Source organism: Aedes aegypti, chromosome 3 (assembly GCF_002204515.2).
Source record: "Aedes aegypti strain LVP_AGWG chromosome 3, AaegL5.0 Primary Assembly, whole genome shotgun sequence".
Classification (NCBI taxonomy): Eukaryota; Metazoa; Arthropoda; class Insecta; order Diptera; family Culicidae; genus Aedes; species Aedes aegypti.
In genome coordinates this window covers 393,634,893-393,647,995 of record NC_035109.1, presented here as the reverse complement: position 1 = coordinate 393,647,995, position 13,103 = coordinate 393,634,893, and positions in this window count along the sequence as shown.

The following is a 13,103-nucleotide window of genomic DNA, read 5'->3' as shown; positions in this document are numbered from 1 at the left end:
TGTTCCGGGTTGAACTTAACACCAGAAAGAAGAAGAATATAGTAAATTATATGATTTGGAATATTTGAACAAAGCTCGAATAATGCTTTCGGGGAGGTTTGCCCTCCCCTGATATGAATCCGGTTACGTCCATCTGTGCTCTCCCAACACTTGGAAACACGTCATTGTTACCACTCTGACGTTGCCACTGTTAATACAAGCCATCCGTTTTGATTCACCAAGATGAAGATTCCGGCAGGAGATTACTACTTGTATCACTTACTGTAATACGACAAGACCAGCCTATTGAGGCTGAGTGAGTACCCGACCGAAGAAAGGAGAACTCTCCTTCAGGAAGTGGCAAATAGAACAGGATTGTGAATTTTACACAAGGTAAACATCCTTGCCAGGGTAAGGCAAATAGAAATTAATTAAATTTGGATAATGGTTCAGCCGGAGATGGTGTAACAGTGGAGCCATGGAGAAGTGGATCGTGCTCATGATCCAAATGGATGGCAGCAGATTGGCAGAGGCGTGCTTTTGGTGAAAATTTGAAGATTGGGTCGTTTAATGGAAGGAGTAGGGGTTTTGAGTGTTCCCTAAAGTGTGTTATGCAACACAATGGCGTTTTCTTTCCGATGAAATTTTAAGGACACCACTCATCGTTCAAATATGCAACATCAAAAGCATCAGACCCAAAACATTCAACAGTTCAGTTAAATCAACTTGCAAATCACAAGCAGGGAAATTCCTACAGGCCGCTGCAGGTGATCGTGACGTCGTTTGTTTTCTTTGCTCGTTTATTCCGGGGCACGATTTTCCGTTCGGTATACCTACTCGTACAATTTGCTTTTTTCGGCTGCTGCACCACTCAAAAGTGGGGCGGAGACCAAAAAACGCCAGCAAAACAGATTTCTGGCTCTCGCATTTCACAAACGCTAAAGGGCAACTTTGCCAGCTAGCAGCTCGGCGTTAAACTTCCGCAAAGCCGATGATACTTAAACTTCAACGCGTTGCAACGGTGTGGCATAGGGAGATAAAGGAAGAAGTTTAGATGGTTCAGAAATAGTGGGTGTTTGTTTGTGATTGATCGGTGTAAGTGGAGATGCACAACGAATAAACTAGGTCAATCTTCTCCACTGTGGATAATTAAGTACCTCAACTATGCCCTTAAAGTCAGATATTTTAAAGATAAGAAATGGTGATGTATCTTGCTAGTGAAATAAACCACATGGTCCAATATAGATCAATTTAAAATATTTATTAAGTGTTAAGGTGAAGATGAATCGAAGCCAAACCTCAAAATTTCAAGAGCACAAATCTGGAGAACCGAACATCCGTTTGAGCTGAAAACTTAATCGATTAGTCACCACCAGTTAGGGACCAATCGATTAAGTTGTCAGCTTAAACAGATGTTTGGTTCTCCAGATTTGTGCTCTTGAAAATTTGAGGATTGGCTTCGATTCATCTTCACCTTAAGGACGATGTCTTACTTTTACTTGCTGCTAGTTTATCATATAGCCGATGTTTTCAAATTTTGCTATAATTAAACTGAATTTTCATAACACACATTATGGATTGAACTGTAGTACAGTAATAATAAACCTTTGAGCTGTTTAGTAGAATACTTGTATGTAAATGAAAACCCGAATATCGTGTACTAGACTTGAATTTCTCGAGTCTGGTACACGACACTGAAGACGGCCTTACAGTTGAGATCGAAATATGCGTATCTGACGAAGGAAACGAACTCTAGTGGAATTAAATGGTATCCCGAGCAAAGTTGGGTAGCAAAAGGATAACAAGTTGTGTTATCCGATAACAAGCATTTGATAACATAGTTTGTTTTCATTTTGGTTGAATAAGCAGGCAACATAACAAACGTGATAACAAAAGTTTATACTAAAGATATAGAAATATCTCATTGTGGGCTTCGTGGCCGTGCGGTTAGCGGCGTCAGCCGTTTAGGCGTATTGTGCCACGAAGCGTGGGTTCGATTTCCACTCCAGTCGGTGGAAACTTTTCGTCAAACGAAAAATTCATGACTGGACTACTGGGTGTTCTGTGTTGTCCGTTGCCTAATGTTCGTGATTGTTCAGTCTGTGCAGCCTTTGGCTGAAGACGGTGTAAATTGTCTTTTCTTTTTTTTTTTTTGAAATATCTCATTGTGTTATCATTAGAAACAAATTGATAACAAATTTTGTTATCCAGCCAATTTCCCTCATGTAGTGTACCTTATAGATAGTATCCTTGCAAATATCAAAATAATATCGTTTATTCGTCAGTAGGTATGGCAAAGGTCAAAGCTAACAATCCCCTGATCATGTAATTGTTCATCGTATAAAAGATCGATCAACCATTGTATCTGCCTCTTTATTCGCTCACTCCTCGAGCATACAACATCAGCACGGAATAAATAGTAAGTAGAATCCTAAACCAGTGTTTAAACCCAACCCACGTGATCCGAAAACATAGTAAATTTTGGCGACGAGTTTGTGGAAGCAGTGAGTGCTGTCTTGAAGCGCAATAGTCGAACACGTGGTGTGACGCGTACGGAAGATATTAGCGGCGTTAGAAGAACGATCGTTAGTTCGGCGCGAGTGAACACGTGATTGGTTTGAGGTTAGGATGGCTACAGCTGATGCAAAGATGAATCCGAGTATTTCGAGTGCCGGAGTGCAAGCGGGAACACCGAAAACGTTAAATTTCGGAGTGTTCGAGAATTACGTCGCGGGTGATGATTTCGAAGTGTATGAAGAACGGATGACCCAGCATTTTCTCCTTCATGATGTGCCGGAAGAGAGAAAGGTGGCATTTTTGCTCACACATTTGGGAATGGACACGTACGCAATCCTGAAAAAGTTGCTTCAACCAGTGAATCCGAGTACGAAACGGTATGAAGAGCTAGTGTTGACCTTGAAACGGCATTTCAGGCCAGAAGTGAACAAAGTGTCCGAACGTTATCGCTTTCACCAAGCCGACCAGAAAGCTGGACAGTCGGTGACTGAATATGTAGTGGAATTGAAAGCGTTGGTAGAAAAGTGCGAATTTGGTGAATTTTTGAAAGAAGCATTGCGGGACAGATTTGTGTTCGGGATTTTCGACGGTAGGTTACGTACACACCTGTTGAAACAAAAAGATGTGTCCTTTGACAAGGCTGTTGAAGAGGCATTGACGTGGGAGTTGGCCGAAAAAGACAACAAAGTGCGCGAAGGTAACTTTAGTGCCCACGTGGTGAGATCGAACAAACCGAGGCGAGCAAGAAGCAAAAGTCGATCGCGGTTTCATGATGACAAGAAGATGCAGCCGAGAAGAAACAAATTGTGCGATAAGTGCGGTCGTGAGCACGATCCAGGAAAGTGTCCGGCCAAGAACTGGAAGTGCTATTCATGCGGAAAACAGGGCCATGCGGCGAGCATGTGCTATGCGAAAGTGTCGAAGCAGAATCGTAGTTCGAGTCAGGAGCCCCGGAAGATCCAAACCGTGGGGACGGTTGGTTCCGGAGACGAGTTGGCAATGGAGTTAGCCAATTTGAGGATGCAGCATAATTCTCTCCAGGATAAGTCGTTTTTGTTAGAACGTAGTGGTGTGATGGTAGAAACCTTGTTTGTTGAGGGCCAGCCAGTAGATTTTGAGGTAGATAGTGGTGCTTGTGCAACAGTAATTAGTAGTAGCTTGTATCGGAAGCAATTTTCTCATTTGCAATTGTTTGGTGTGAAGAATGATTTTTCAACCGTAACCGGTGAAGGGTTAAAAATTATCGGTAGAATCAGTGCACAGGTGTCTAAGGATAGAAGTGGTCCGAGCAAAAAATTTGTGCTTGTGGTGATCGAGAGTGAAGAATCCTTCAGACCGCTTCTTGGACGGACCTGGATGGACGTACTATGGCCAAGTTGGAGATCGTCGCTTAAGCAAGGTAATGTGAGTATAAACTCTTTTGATCGCTCAATTTTTGATTCAATACGCGTTAAGTACCCAAATACCGTCTCAGATGTAAATTCTCCCATCCGTGATTTCGAAGCCGAGATCGTTATTGAAAGCAATGTGACTCCTATTTTTCATGCGGCATACTCTCCTCCGTTCCAACAGCGACCAGCAATAGAAGCTGAGCTGAATCGTCTCTGTGATGAGAATATTTTGAAGAGAGTGCAACACAGTAGATGGGCCTCTCCGATTGTAGTTGTCCCAAAGGCAAATGGCAAATTGAGGTTATGCATCGATTGTAAGGTAACGATTAATCCGTTTTTACGGTCAGAGCACTATCCGCTACCGAGGATAGATGATCTGTTCGCTAAGTTAGCGAATTGTAAAGTGTTTTGCGTGATTGACCTTCGGGGTGCATACCAACAGCTCAGAGTCTCAGAGAACTCTCAGCAATACTTAACAATTAACACACACGTTGGATTGTTTCAGTATTTGAGATTGCCTTTTGGAGTGGCAAGCGCTCCATCCATATTCCAGAGCATAATGGACCAGATATTGGGTGATATTGAAGATTGTGGGTGTTATTCGGATGATGCATTGATCGGTGCAGAAAGCTTAGAGAAATGTAAGCAAATTTTGGATGTCGTCTTAGCGCGTTTGAACCATCACAATGTAAAAATCAATCTTGATAAAAGTCGATTTTTCGCGGGTTCCGTTGATTATTTAGGGCATACGGTTTCCGGAGATGGATTAAAGCCGAATAAAAGTAAAGTCGACGCGATCGTGAACGCGCCAGCGCCTAAAAACGTGACTGAATTGCAGTCGTATCTTGGTTTACTGAACTATTATGCGAAGTTCATACCGAATATTTCGTCGGAATTGCGAGTTTTGTATCGTCTACTACGGAAAGATGAACGTTTCGTCTGGACTCAAGAATGTGAGGACAGTTTCGCGAAGAGTAAGCAACTGATTTTGAACAATAACGTGTTACAGTTGTACGACCCGCGAAAACCGATAGTCGTCGCGGCAGATGCTAGCCCCTACGGTGTGGGAGCAGTTTTATCGCATATCGTTGATGGCGAAGAAAAGCCGGTATTATTTGCGTCGTGTACATTATCTCCAGCGGAGAAGAACTATTCACAACTTCATCGAGAAGGTTTAGCGATTATTTTTGCGGTGAAACGGTTTCACAAATACATTTACGGTCATAAATTCAAGCTTATTTCGGATTGTGAAGCGTTAAAAGAAATTTACCATCCACGAAAAGGTACGTCGATTGTAGCGACATCGCGGTTACAGAGATGGGCGGTTATTTTATCAATGCATGAATACGAATTCGAATACAGGCCAAATCGGTGTTTGGCGAACGCGGACGCGTTATCGAGATTACCGGTTCCGGGAAGTACGGAAATTGAAGAACTTTCGATCAACAGACTGGAAAATTGTCCAGATCTGCCGTTGAAAACACGAGACGTTGCAGATTTTACTGCTAAAGATCAAGTTCTTTCTCAAGTTTATGGATTCGTGATGCGGAGTTGGCCGCGAAGTGTACCGGAAAATTTGAAATATTATTATAACCTTCGAAATTCGTTAAATTCGCAGGATGGATGTTTGTTTTACGATGATCGTGTAGTAATACCGAAATTGCTACAGTCAATCGTTTTGAAGATGTTACATGCGAATCATGATGGTATCGTGCGAGGCAAAATGCTAGGTAGAAGTTTGTTCTGGTGGAAAAATATGCAAGGTGACATCGAAAATTATTTCAAAAATTGCGAGATTTGTGATCAGAGGCGAAATGTACCAACTGAAAAGGTTACATCAAAGTGGCCGAAAACGAGTTGTCCGATGGATAGGATCCACATTGATTTCTTTGCGTTCGAAGGTAAAACATTTTTGATACTAGTAGATTCTTTTTCTAAGTTCATCGAAGCAAAGTTAATGAGTAGTACTAATGCAGATCAGGTTAATGAAAAACTATAGGATTTCTTTAAGTTTTTTGGACTGCCAAAGGAGATAGTTTCCGACAACGGACCTCCGTTTAATTCGTTTGATTTCGTTAATCACTGGGAGACGCGAAACGTGAAAGTGACTAAATCGCCAGTGTACCATCTTCAGTCCAATGGTACAGCTGAGAGCGGTGTACAAACGGTTAAAAATTTCTTGAAAAAACGCCTGTTGGATCAACAATTGAATTCTAAAAATTTGTCGCGGAAGTTGAATGAAATACTCGCTTGGTACAATAGTACTCCAACAACCGTCACATCCTTATCACCTAGTGAATTGATTTTGCGTTACAGACCCCGTACAGTTTTAACTGGGATTAACCCGAAAGCTAATTCTTCGGTTGAACAATCGAACCGAAACACCAGACAGGTAAGATTTGATGAGTCCAAAAATGAGACAATTGTGTACGATGCAAGTAACAGAAAGATCGCAACTGATGAAAAGATTTCCGAGAAACAATTTAAAAAAGGGGAAAGAGTAATGTATAGAAATCATTTGAAGGAAATAGTTAGATGGATTGCAGTAGTTGTTATCGATAAGATAGGGAATTTTTTGTATAAAATTAAATTTATTGAAAATGGAAACATCAGAGTTGTACATGTAAATCAGTTGCGGCGTCAGAGTTCTTTTATCGAATCAAATTTGACTAAATTGCCAGAAAAGTTTGTAGATCAGTCTAGATGTAAGCGTAGAAGAAGTGATTCAGGAAACGGAATTCATGCACCAACACCAAAATATTTGAAAAGAAGAAGTGAATCAATGAGTGATGAACTAATGCTTAGAAGATCAGCTAGGGAAAGTAGACCTCCAGTAAGATTTGGATTTGATGAATTGTAATTAGATAAGTATGTAGTTCAGAATCAAAAAAGGGGAAATTTGTAGTGTACCTTATAGATAGTATCCTTGCAAATATCAAAATAATATCGTTTACTCGTCAGTAGGTATGGCAAAGGTCAAAGCTAACAATCCCCTGATCATGTAATTGTTCATCGTATAAAAGATCGATCAACCATTGTATCTGCCTCTTTATTCGCTCACTCCTCGAGCATACAACATCAGCACGGAATAAATAGTAAGTAGAATCCTAAACCAGTGTTTAAACCCAACCCACGTGATCCGAAAACATAGTACCTCATAGATAACTCATTATGATATCAATTAGTTATAGAGATCGAATAATGATAACAAACATTTGACGTCATTCACCCGTCGGTGGCATCCTCGTTCTGACAGCTCAAAATTCGTTGATAACAAGAGTCCTCGTAATGATAACAAAAAGTAACAAATTGAAATAATGATGTATATTTTGTTATCACAATGTTATGCGGTTGTTATTCGACTTAGCTCGGGATACTACTAAATTCGGTTTTTCTTCTACTTGTAGTATAGTATTTGCTACAGACTTGATTAGTGAACAGAAGAATATGATTTCAATGAATGTTTATCTTATACAATTACTAGTCAATTTATTGCAGTTAATTAAATAAGAAAATATCTTGAATTTTCATGCACAAAACAACACTTCCCCCGCGATAATAGGCATCATCCGAGTGGAACGGTTCCGCGTATGCATTTAAAAATTCGGGCACATTGCCGCCTATACCCGGCGGCAAATTCGTCGCTTTTTTAACGATCTCACGATTATTTTACTCCACACCATCCTACATGTACTCCCCAGCACAGTGCCCGGCTGGCACTTGCAATCGAGTAGGTGCACATTTGCAATTGCATTTTTTTTTTTTTCAACGCCGGGAACGGGAAAAGCTTGAAGCCGCTTTACGTATCTCATTGCTGGCGAGGAGCTTTGCAATTTCGCCGCGAAACGAAGGATAAGTGAAAGGATGATTATGGGGTTCATGAGCCGCGAATCGTTTTCAATAAACCCAGTCCATCGCCGAAGTCACCTTATTCTTCAATCGGTGCGGAAATTTGTAGGATGCAACCAGGCACTTGGGTGAAAATTGAATTCTTTGAAGAAGGAACTTAATATCAAACGGACAAAATTGGTTTCAAAGAGATAGTTTCATTTTAACCAAAATTAGTAAACCAGAGATGAAGAGTTTAACTGAAAAGCAGCGTAATTGCACCTTATTTATTGTTCTGCATCCTGCATTTGCAACTGCATCTTGTCTTCTGGGAAACTTTCCACGAAAATTTTAATTAAACTAGCTAAATTAAGCTTTTTGCAAAGCAGGAAATTTCTTGGACGAACTCCCAACATTCATTTCCTCTCAGCGATCAGCTTGTCACTCGTAGAGTGCTAATATTCTTTAGACCTTTTGAAAAAGTTTTTCTTAAATAATGAAATGTATTTACATTCCATTTGAAAACTAACGAATTCGATCATATTCCATTTTTACACCTTATCGATTTGGCAAACAAATACATTTTAGAATGCAAATAAGTTCAAACGTAGTTATTTTTTTCTAGGTTTGGTCAGTTTACTCCGAAAAATGCGTAATTAATTTCATTTTTGCCTTAAGCAACCCAGTGAACATTTTGGTTGGTATAACTTTTGCTGTACATTATTCTATACGAATCAATTCAATCGTATAGAATGCACGAAAAGGCTATATACCTACCAAAGTGGAGGCTATATGCGTACTTGGCACGACTTTTTCGGACTTTCTGCGATCAGATAAACGATGCCACAAAATTTGGAAGAAAATAAAAAAAAGTTCCCAGCGAGTCTCGAACACGGATCCGGAATCGTGCACCTTACCACTATACCATCAAGAGTTACTTGTCCGAAGAGCGATTATTTGCCAATGTTAATACATGTTTCATGTACAGCGATACATACTTTGTTGTTCTTTGAGGCCCATCGTCAGCAGATAGACAAAGTTTGGGTGGCAATTTTTGCTAAGTTATTGCGATTTCATACGATGCTTACTGGATTGATATATGATCTGTCAAATTGTATAACATAACGTGATTCTATGTTGCACTATTTACGACATGTTTTGTTGTCAACACAGATTGTTGTTTTTGAATCGTATTGGGGATTTATATACAACTTGTATTGACATTGATAACGCTTAATATGGCATCTTGTGCAATTCTGATTTTGGACGCATGAATATGTGATTTTGGATGCACATTCTTATACGATACGTGGTTCACTGGGAAAGATATGTGTATCAAACTGCACTACTATTCGATCTTTGACACCATAGTGCTCTACTCGTTATCTTACTATTCCAATTTGTACACACCAATTTGGATCAAAAATGTTCATCCGTACAGGCAGCACGTTACAGCTCATTTCACCCACTGTGTTGCAGAAGTTGGCGCGTTGTTTGCATTACATACTCGCACAGCGTACTTGGTCTCAGCTTTCGAAAACAACAGCTCTGCGCGTATACGCTGCTGTATGTTCATTTGCATACTGTTTGAAACTTGTAATAAATCGTTTTTGGAAGATGAAAATCAACTTTTTAAAATGTTGAAGAATTGTCGCAAACTATTGTTGTTGGTTGATATGCATGGTAAGAAGTGCTTTTTATTGCTTATAGCTTCAAGTCAATGTTTAAAAGTATTACATGACAGTGTTGACGAAACAACATTGAACAGAAAGAAATTTTTATCTGGATGTTCAAAGTTCATTTTGGTTTATTTGAAGGTTCTGTGTATTATTCCAAACACTTCAAAGATATTTTAAAACATTTGAAAACATTAAGATGTTTCCCTATTTCTTATTGATACTTGGATAACTTTGAATGTATCGCAGTCACAGTTTCAACTGTTTTTTTTTTTTTTTTTCAAAGTTTTGAGAGCGACATTAAGCATGTAATTTTCAAGTACATATTTCTTATACTGCTAATCAATCCAATCCGAGAATGATTAGCAGTTAGAATAAAAGCCCCAAATCGGATGGGTTCATGGTACTGGTAAAATAGAAGTGATGACCATGAATTCAAAATCCTTACGGATTACAACCTGGTCATCCAATCAAATTTTATAAATCTCCTGCTAAAACTCAAAGGCCAACATTATAATTCAAATTTGAAGTTGGTTTCATTTAAATATTTTCAACTATTATTTGAGGTACTTATTCCCTAGGTTTTTTTTTGATTATTCCACCAAAGATTTTTATTTAAACGTCCAACAATAGATTTCTCGGAGGATTCCACAAGATCTCTTCAGAAGATTCTACCAGAGAAACGGCTAGGAGATTAACCATGATTTCCAAGTTTGATAAATCTGCCAAATATTGTTTCGAAACTCCTTTTTTCAGACATCGCCATGTATTTCTCATTATAGTTTTTTTAGATTTGTTCAAATGCTCTGCTTCAGCGGTTTTTACACTACAAAACGCTGAAATTCAGCAAGCTTTCATCTATGAAACCCAACAGATATTCTTCCACAGTTGTTTTCAACATTTCTTTCATAAATTGCTCTGGGATTATACACGACATGTTACTAGAAATACAAAAAGGAGTCAACAAGGAAATTTTCTAAGGATTTTTTTTAGATAATCTCTTATATATTCAAGAAACTTTATTCTGAAAGAATTCTGTTAGAAACTCCTTATAGATTTTTCCGGCAACATACTCAAGGGACAAGGATCAAGAATTATATACATTTTTTTCCAAAAAAAAATTCATTGATTTTAAATTTCCATTTTTTTGAACATGGTTCTCAAATTCTTTTAGAGCCCCTTCAATAAAAATTGTCGAACATTCTTTCAGGATATTTTCAAATATTACAAATATTCAAAATTCTTGTTCGATAGCAAGACTGGTTCCATGGGTGTGAACCTCACGAAATTCTCAATGCAGCGCAATCCTTGGATACCTCGCGGGGGTGGAGTCGTTGGCAGCCAACACGTTTTGGAAAGTGGGCAGTTTATCACTGTTTTCGCAGTCTTTCAGCGTAGCACAATAGAAATCGGGTTTACTTTAAACATACACCGTACTAGAACTGTAGTTTATTCGACTAAATTACTTATACATACTAACTACATAATTAAAGAAAAATTAAATTGAATACAAAGCATTCGACGCGACTGACCGGATTGCAAATTTCTAAAGAACTGAATAAATTGGGCAATTTGAGATTGGAAAAAGGCCAGTCTATTGTACTATACAAAATTTTATTCTCGCATATTCCCGCGTAAGCGAGAAACCCAGCGATCACTGTGAGTGGTAACGATCGGTAGCTAGGATTGGTAGCTAGAGATCGAGGGGATGCTCAATGCAGCATTATGAAAATGCTTCATTATGAAAATATCCTGGACCAACCGGGAATCGAGCCCAGACACCTTCAACATGTATTTGCTTTGTAGCCGCGGACTCCAACCACTCGGCTAAGGAAGGTTGCAGTTTTCTCTTGATATTCGTGAAATATGTAGGTTAAGTTAGATTAAGTTAATTGAAAGCTTTTTTTTCTCTTATAAGCATGGACATCAACTCAATTGTGAAAATTCTGAACTGCCTCAGAAAAATTAACGTAACATGTTGATAACAAAATGTTAATAAATGCTCAATTTAATCTCACTTATGATGATAGTGAGTGCTTTGCGAAGACCCAAGCAGTCCGATTCATTTTTCACGCGCTCGGAGTGTTTTTTTTTTTCAGTTAGCACTTCATTCGCGCGCCATCGAAGTTATTTTATATTCCTGCTTATACGTGTTAACGCTGCGATTGTAACTGTTCAGTCGAGGATGGATAACCAATTGGTGAGCTCGTTTCATGCTTGTAATAACACATTTGTATCACAACATGTATTTTTTATGAATTTGTGGAACAAACTATGAATAGTTCGTCATTTTAAGTGTTAACATATGCGCTTATTCATGTTATAAAATTTCGTGATTAAAACCTTTGAATAGTTTGATGTTTAAGATGTCGACTTTTTTAACAGAGGTAACATGAATCGCATCACTTACCAAGGAGAATCCTGATCATGTAGCTTTGAAACCCTCCCACTAACAAAACTCCTTCCCGTGACAACCATGAAGATGCAGAGGTATACTCGGTCTTTAGTAACAATGGATGCCGCACTTACATTCTTTCCCATCCCCGATGACCGTAAGGACCGTAAGTGAATTATCTGCAAAGTTATTTAAAATTTGCATGTCATTGTTAAGTAATACTTATTCATTATTTACTCATATGGAGCATCAGTTGCCAAGCTCAGTGAAAATACAGACATACCTACCGTTTTTCCCATTTCCCAACCCTTGCTCGACCGACCAGTCCGACATCTGGCTGACCACCTGCGGAAAAGTGACATTGCACCCTCACCGCAGAGAGCACAAACAGTTTTGCAACGATGCGGTACGGGCAAACGATTGCAATTAAAATAATTTCAAAGCACACTTTACGCTCACCTGACTCAAAGGGTGTTGCCTGCCAACCAACGGAACCAACACTGCACGGTTAGGAAAGGACGTACACCACCTAGACAGTTTGTTGATGGACAGCAATGAGTTTTGTTTGACGAACGAGGTTCCACTTTTCCAGGCAAGACGAACAAACGGTAGTTGACTAAGCTGCTTAAGGTACAATTGTTGGGTGGACATTTAATGGACATTTGTTGCAATGGGTTTATGACAAACATTCCTTTCAGGTTATGCAAACTGCAGGGACCAGTTGATGGCAGAGGATGATGACATCAGATTTCTGCATTTTAATTGAAGACAGCAATGATTATTGTCTAAAATTATTCATAATTTCACATTACGTTTGCTCCTATGTTTAACCATTGAAGATTATATGTTGTTATTCATTATAACTAAACCAGGGAAGCAGGTTCAGAATCATCTTAAAAACTTTATGTTTAATCCTCTGTAGAATCTTCTCCCAGCTCTGCAATTTTTTTTTTGCTACTTTATACTCACTGTTTGCTTGTTTCAAAAAAAAAAAAAAAGTCGATTTATACCAAGATCAAGAGAATTTAAACTAATCTTGAACGAACTGTAATGGCTGATCACATTGTGTAGCATATCAGTTGAAATGGATTTTTGATGGTTTGTGATATATTTAATCATAATTTTGTATTTTAAAAGAAATGTTCATAAATTATGGGTGATTCGGCTATGCAGAATGACTGTACTTCAAGGTCAAAATTTTGGAATAATTTCAAATTATCTTCCCCTACTCGGAAAAGTTTTACATCAAACATGTTTCGCAATTGGCTCCATATGGAGCAAGAGAAACCATACTTTCGCTCGGTGCAAACTTTCCCA